The sequence below is a fragment of the Dreissena polymorpha genome, chromosome 11 (genome assembly GCF_020536995.1).
Source record: "Dreissena polymorpha isolate Duluth1 chromosome 11, UMN_Dpol_1.0, whole genome shotgun sequence".
Lineage (NCBI taxonomy): Eukaryota > Metazoa > Mollusca > Bivalvia > Myida > Dreissenidae > Dreissena > Dreissena polymorpha.
The window spans coordinates 36,690,712-36,698,211 of NC_068365.1; the positions used below are offsets into that span (position 1 = coordinate 36,690,712).

At 60.6% G+C, this 7,500-nt stretch overlaps 1 non-coding gene across 1 annotated transcript in view; it reads left to right on the forward strand.

Annotated features, from left to right (window-relative positions):
* Positions 1 to 6,883: 6,883 nt before the first annotated feature.
* The window catches only part of LOC127851983 (small subunit ribosomal RNA), a 1,832-nt gene continuing 1,215 nt past the window's right edge, over positions 6,884 to 7,500 (forward strand). Inside the window, exon 1 of the ribosomal RNA XR_008036094.1 lies at positions 6,884 to 7,500. This exon is cut by the window's right edge and continues 1,215 nt beyond it. This is a non-coding gene — a ribosomal RNA (small subunit ribosomal RNA).

Sequence of the window (7,500 nt, forward strand, 5' to 3'; positions counted from 1 at the left end):
CGGTAACCGAAGGCCCCACGGCCCCGGGGGTGGGTGCGTTCGACTCGGCCGACGGTCCCGCTGATCGTGGTGGTGTCCTTTTGCACTTGGCCCGTCCCGTTCGGCTTATCGTTAGGGTTAGTAACCCTAATTTTCGCTACGGCGATTTTTACGGTCTCGGTAACCGAAGGCCCCACGGCCCCGGGGGTGGGTGCGTTCGACTCGGCCGACGGTCCCGCTGATCGTGGTGGTGTCCTTTTGCACTTGGCCCGTCCCGTTCGGCTTATCGTTAGGGTTAGTAACCCTAATTTTCGTTACGGCGATTTTTACGGTCTCGGTAACCGAAGGCCCCACGGCCCCGGGGGTGGGTGCGTTCGACTCGGCCGACGGTCCCGCTGATCGTGGTGGTGTCCTTTTGCACTTGACCCGTCCCGTTCGGCTTATCGTTAGGGTTAGTAACCCTAATTTTCGTTACGGCGATTTTTACGGTCTCGGTAACCGAAGGCCCCACGGCCCCGGGGGTGGGTGCGTTCGACTCGGCCGACGGTCCCGCTGATCGTGGTGGTGTCCTTTTGCACTTGGCCCGTCCCGTTCGGCTTATCGTTAGGGTTAGTAACCCTAATTTTCGTTACGGCGATTTTTACGGTCTCGGTAACCGAAGGCCCCACGGCCCCGGGGGTGGGTGCGTTCGACTCGGCCGACGGTCCCGCTGATCGTGGTGGTGTCCTTCTGGACTTGGCCCGTCCCGTTAGGGTTACCGTTAGGGTTAGTAACCCTAATTTTCGTTACGGCGATTTTTACGGTCTCGGTAACCGAAGGCCCCACGGCCCCGGGGGTGGGTGCGTTCGACTCGGCCGACGGTCCCGCTGATCGTGGTGGTGTCCTTCTGGACTTGGCCCGTCCCGTTAGGGCTATCGTTAGGGTTAGTAACCCTAATTAGGGTTAGTAACCCTAATTTTCGTTACGGCGATTTTTACGGTCTCTGTAACCGACGGCCCCACGGCCCCGGGGGTGGGTGCGTTCGACTCGGCCGACGGTCCCGCTGAGCGTGGTGGTGTCCTTTGGCACGTGGCCCGTCCCGTTAGGGCTATCATTAGGGTTAGTAACCCTAATTAGGGTTAGTAACCCTAATTAGGGTTAGTAACCCTAATTAGGTCACCGGGCCCCTGGGGTGGGGGAGCGCAAACGCTCTTTTTCGACTCGCCCGACGGTCCCGCTGATCGTGTTGGTGTCCCTCTGGACTTGGCCCGTCCCGTTAGGGTTATCGTTAGGGTTAGTAACCCTAATTAGGGTTAGTAACCCTAATTAGGTCACCAGGCCCCGGGGGTGGGGGAGCGCAAACGCTCTTTTTCGACTCGCCCGACGGTCCCGCTGATTGAGGCGGTGTCCTTCTGGACTTGGCCCGTCCCGTTAGGGCTATCGTTAGGGTTAGTAACCCTAATTAGGGTTAGTAACCCTAATTAGGTCACCGTAGACCCCCGGGCCCGGGGGGAGGGGGAGCGCGAACGCTCTTTTTCGACTCACCCGACGGTCCCGCTGATCGAGGTGGTGTTCTTTTGGACATAGCCCGTCCACTTAGGGCTATCGTTAGGGTTAGTAACCCTAATTAGGGTTAGTAACCCTAATTAGGTCACCGTAGACCCCCGGGCCCCGGGGGTGGGGGAGCGCGAACGCTCTTTTTCGACTCGGCCGACGGTCCCGCTGATCGAGGTGGTGTTCTTTTGGACATAGCCCGTCCCGTTAGGGTTATCGTTAGGGTTAGTAACCCTAATTAGGGTTATTTACCCTAATTAGGTCACCGTAGACCCCCGGGCCCCGGGGGTGGGGGAGCGCGAACGCTCTCATTCGACGCGCCCTACTGTCCCGCTGATGGAGCTGGTGTCCTCTTGGACTCTGCCCGTCCCGTTAGGGTTATATACCCTAAAAATACCCCAAATTAGGGTTATTTTCCCTACCCTGACCTACTTTAATCTGACCCCCGGGCCGTCCCGGGGGTCGAAGAGCGCCGACGACGGGTCCAGTCGATAGACGGGTCCAAGCCCCGAGTCGGCGGCCTGGTTTCGGCCGAGCATCTCCCCAGGGGGCGACGCAATCGCGGTTTTTGTGTATTTAGGCCCTATAGTACCGCTGAGGACGAAAACATTCCTATATATATGGGGGAAATATTTAAAAGTTTGGACTTAGAGCATTTTCAATGAAAATGGACTTAGAGCATTTTCAACGCATATTTCGGCTCGGAGGCTTTCGCGAGACGTACGGTCTCGGAGAGCGGTCTCGGAGCGCCTGTTTCTCGGCCGACTGACGCTTCTAAGGCCTGAAACGACGTACCGAGCCGAAACACCCCCATCGACGGCCTAGCTGGGAGGCCGCCGTGACTATTCCGAGGCAAGCTGGACTAGCTAGCGGGACCCCGTGTCCCTGGCCTTGCGGACCGTCTCTCGCGGCCGGGGTCTCGGAAGGCGGCCTGGGCTAGCGGTCTCGTACGGGACTAGCGGGCCTCCCGTGTCCCTGGCCTTGCGGACCATATCTCGCGGCCGGGGTCTCGGAAGGCGGCCTGGGCTAGCGGTCTCGTAAGGGACTAGCGGGACCTCGTGTCCCGCAAGATTCGCTGCGTATTTTACCGCAGCTGGCGGCGAAGAATCTGAGTGCCCGTGTTCCGAGACTTATTTGGACATAGAAATTTTCGACCGATTTCGGTTCGGTGAAAATTTTCTGCGTATTTTCCCGAAGCCGTCGACCTGAGATCTGAGATCTGGTCTTCCGAGACGGGGCCTCCCGTGTCCCTGGCCTTGCGGACCGTCTCTCGCGGCCGGGGTCTCGGAAGGCGGCCTGGGCTAGCGGTCTCGTACGGGACTAGCGGACCTCCCGTGTCCCTGGCCTTGCGGACCATATCTCGCGGCCGGGGTCTCGGAAGGCGGCCTGGGCTAGCGGTCTCGTAAGGGACTAGCGGGACCTCGTGTCCCGCAAGATTCGCTGCGTATTTTACCGCAGCTGGCGGCGAAGAATCTGAGTGCCCGTGTTCCGAGACTTATTTGGACATAGAAATTTTCGACCGATTTCGGTTCGGTGAAAATTTTCTGCGTATTTTCCCGAAGCCGTCGACCTGAGATCTGAGATCTGGTCTTCCGAGACGGGGCCTCCCGTGTCCCTGGCCTTGCGGACCGTCTCTCGCGGCCGGGGTCTCGGAAGGCGGCCTGGGCTAGCGGTCTCGTACGGGACTAGCGGGCGGCCCGTGTCCCTGGCCTTGCGGACCATATCTCGCGGCCGGGGTCTCGGAAGGCGGCCTGGGCTAGCGGTCTCGTAAGGGACTAGCGGGACCTCGTGTCCCGCAAGATTCGCTGCGTATTTTACCGCAGCTGGCGGCGAAGAATCTGAGTGCCCGTGTTCCGAGACTTATTTGGACATAGAAATTTTCGACCGATTTCGGTTCGGTGAAAATTTTCTGCGTATTTTCCCGAAGCCGTCGACCTGAGATCTGAGATCTGGTCTTCCGAGACGGGGCCTCCCGTGTCCCTGGCCTTGCGGACCGTCTCTCGCGGCCGGGGTCTCGGAAGGCGGCCTGGGCTAGCGGTCTCGTACGGGACTAGCGGGCCTCCCGTGTCCCTGGCCTTGCGGACCATATCTCGCGGCCGGGGTCTCGGAAGGCGGCCTGGGCTAGCGGTCTCGTAAGGGACTAGCGGGACCTCGTGTCCCGCAAGATTCGCTGCGTATTTTACCGCAGCTGGCGGCGAAGAATCTGAGTGCCCGTGTTCCGAGACTTATTTGGACATAGAAATTTTCGACCGATTTCGGTTCGGTGAAAATTTTCTGCGTATTTTCCCGAAGCCGTCGACCTGAGATCTGAGATCTGGTCTTCCGAGACGGGGCCTCCCGTGTCCCTGGCCTTGCGGACCGTCTCTCGCGGCCGGGGTCTCGGAAGGCGGCCTGGGCTAGCGGTCTCGTACGGGACTAGCGGGCCTCCCGTGTCCCTGGCCTTGCGGACCATATCTCGCGGCCGGGGTCTCGGAAGGCGGCCTGGGCTAGCGGTCTCGTAAGGGACTAGCGGGACCTCGTGTCCCGCAAGATTCGCTGCGTATTTTACCGCAGCTGGCGGCGAAGAATCTGAGTGCCCGTGTTCCGAGACTTATTTGGACATAGAAATTTTCGACCGATTTCGGTTCGGTGAAAATTTTCTGCGTATTTTCCCGAAGCCGTCGACCTGAGATCTGAGATTTGGTCTTCCGAGACGGGGCCTCCCGTGTCCCTGGCCTTGCGGACCGTCTCTCGCGGCCGGGGTCTCGGAAGGCGGCCTGGGCTAGCGGTCTCGTACGGGACTAGCGGGCCTCCCGTGTCCCTGGCCTTGCGGACCATCTCTCGCAGCGGGGGTCTCGGAAGGCGGTCTCGACTAGCGGGACCCCGTGTCCCTGGCCTTGCGGACCATCTCTCGCGGCCGGGGTCTCGGTAGGCGGCCTGGGCTAGCGGTCTCGTACGGGACTAGCGGGCCTCCCGTGTCCCTGGCCTTGCGGACCATCTCTCGCGGCCGGGGTCTCGGAAGGCGGCCTGGGCTAGCGGTCTCGTACGGGACTAGCGGGCCTCCCGTGTCCCTGGCCTTGCGGACCATCTCTCGCGGCCGGGGTCTCGGAAGGCGGCCTGGGCTAGCGGTCTCGTAAGGGACTAGCGGGACCTCGTGTCCCGCAAGATTCGCTGCGTATTTTACCGCAGCTGGCGGCGAAGAATCTGAGTGCCCGTGTTCCGAGACTTATTTGGACATAGAAATTTTCGACCGATTTCGGTTCGGTGAAAATTTTCTGCGTATTTTCCCGAAGCCGTCGACCTGAGATCTGAGATTTGGTCTTCCGAGACGGGGCCTCCCGTGTCCCTGGCCTTGCGGACCATCTCTCGCGGCCGGGGTCTCGGAAGGCGGCCTGGGCTAGCGGTCTCGTACGGGACTAGCGGGCCTCCCGTGTCCCTGGCCTTGCGGACCATATCTCAAGGCCGGGGTCTCGGAAGGCGGCCTGGGCTAGGGGTCTCGGAAGGCGGCCTGGGCTAGCGGTCTCGTAAGGGACTAGCGGGACCTCGTGTCCCGCAAGATTCGCTGCGTATTTTACCGCAGCTGGCGGCGAAGAATCTGAGTGCCCGTGTTCCGAGACTTATATGGACATAGAAATTTTCGACCGATTTCGGTTCGGTGAAAATTTTCTGCGTATTTTCCCGAAGCCGTCGACCTGAGATCTGAGATTTGGTCTTCCGAGACGGTCGATAGTACCGCTGGCAAGGTACAATAGGTAAAATGGAGTACCGCTGAGGACGAAAACATTCCTATATATATGGGAGAAAAAATTTTTTTGACTCTCGCGACTGGCCTACCCACTAGACGTGGTCTCCCCGTAGGCATTAGCGGACAGTCGCGGGACATCGGGCGCTTCCCTCGTCTCGTACGGCAGCGCGCTTAGACCGAGGTCTGCTAGGGCCACCCAAACCCTACGTAGTCGCTCGGTCCGGCCTCGAAGCAGGAGGCCACAATGCGGCGCTAGCTAGCTACCCAGGCCTGGTCGGTAAAAACCCCACTAACGTGCGGGAACGACCTCGTCTCGTACGTGCGACAGCGCTCTTGGACCGAGGTCTGCTAGGGCCACCCAACCCCTACGTAGTCGCTCGGTCCGGCCTCGAAGCAGGAGGCGAGAATACGGCGCTAGCTAGCTACCCAGGCCTGGTCGGTAAAAACCCCACTAACGTGCGGGAACGACCTCGTCTCGTACGTGCGACAGCGCTCTTGGACCGAGGTCTGCTAGGGCCACCCAACCCTACGTAGTCGCTCGGTCCGGCCTCGAAGCAGGAGGCGAGAATACGGCGCTAGCTAGCTACCCAGGCCTGGTCGGTAAAAACCCCACTAACGTGCGGGAACGACCTCGTCTCGTACGTGCGACAGCGCTCTTGGACCGAGGTCTGCTAGGGCCACCCAAACCCTACGTAGTCGCTCGGTCCGGCCTCGAAGCAGGAGGCGAGAATACGGCGCTAGCTAGCTACCCAGGCCTGGTCGGCGAACCCCCTACCCTGCGGGGGCCACCTGCCCGTGGAGCGGCGAAGCAGCCAGCTTGGAAAAGGCAAGAATCTCGGCCGCCGAAGCGGCTCGCAGTGGTCCCGGCCGCATTCACACCCGGCCAGCGGGAAAAAAACCACAGGCCTGCCCTCGGTGGCGCGAACGGGGACTAGTGGACGAACTAGCAGTCGGTCCCGAGACGCTCGCAGTCGGTCTCGGCTTCCGTGCCCTCGATACGGAGAGCCTTGACGTGTCCTGCCAGCTCGGCGCGGTCTTTCAACCGAAGCCGGGCGGCGACCAGTCGAACGTAGTACGGGGGCGCTCGCTCGCAGCGGTTGCGGTGAATCGGCCGCGTCTCGCAGCTTGAGCTCGAAGCGTCCCCTGGGCTAACGTCTCTGCAATCGGTCGGCTGGCTGGTAGGCCGCGCGTGTTCCCCCAGCGGAACGAGAACGCGCAGCTGCCGAACGAAGCCTAGCCGGCCAGAGACGAGCCCAGTGCGAGAGAGTCGGATAGAGGCTCGCAAAGCGATTTCACGGGCGACTCGCGCGGGTAAGGCCGTGAACACGGTCTCGCGAACGTAGTCGCCCTAGGGGACGAACGAGAGCGGCTGGCCGCTGGCTCGCAGCTGCTGCCCAGGGCAGACTAGTGTCGGCAGGTGGACACGCACGGTAGTAGGCGAATCGAACGCGGGGGACGCCCCGCGATGCCGAGGCCGGTTCCGCCATACCAACGCCGGAAAGCCCGAAGCAGCAGCCGGTGAACTAGCACGCTAGCCGCCAGTCCCAGAAACACGTTTCGTCGTCGCAGCAGCCCGAGCGAGAGCGCAAGCGAGCAGTTGCCGCTCTCGCAGGCGGGCGTGCGCACGCGTACGTATACAACAGTAGCTATCTGGTTGATCCTGCCAGTAGTCATATGCTTGTCTCAAAGACTAAGCCATGCATGTCCAAGTACACGCCTTCACACGGCGAGACTGCGAATGGCTCATTAAATCAGTTATGGTTCCTTAGATCGTACAATCCTACTTGGATAACTGTGGCAATTCTAGAGCTAATACATGCAACGAAGCTCCGACCCTCGCGGGGAAGAGCGCTTTTGTTAGCCCAGACCAACGCGGTCGCCGCAAGGCGGCCGCAACGCGTGGTGACTCTGGACAACTTTGTGCCGATCGCACGGCCTCGCGCCGGCGACGTATCTTTCAAGTGTCTGCCCTATCAACTGTCGATGGTACGTGCTATGCCTACCATGGTGATAACGGGTAACGGGGAATCAGGGTTCGATTCCGGAGAGGGAGCATGAGACACGGCTACCACATCCAAGGAAGGCAGCAGGCGCGCAAATTACCCAATCCCGACACGGGGAGGTAGTGACGAAAAATAACAATGCGGGACTCTTTCGAGGCCCCGCAATTGGAATGGGCACACTTTAGATCCTTGAGCGAGGATCGATTGGAGGGCAAGTCTGGTGCCAGCAGCCGCGGTAATTCCAGCTCCAATAGCGTATAT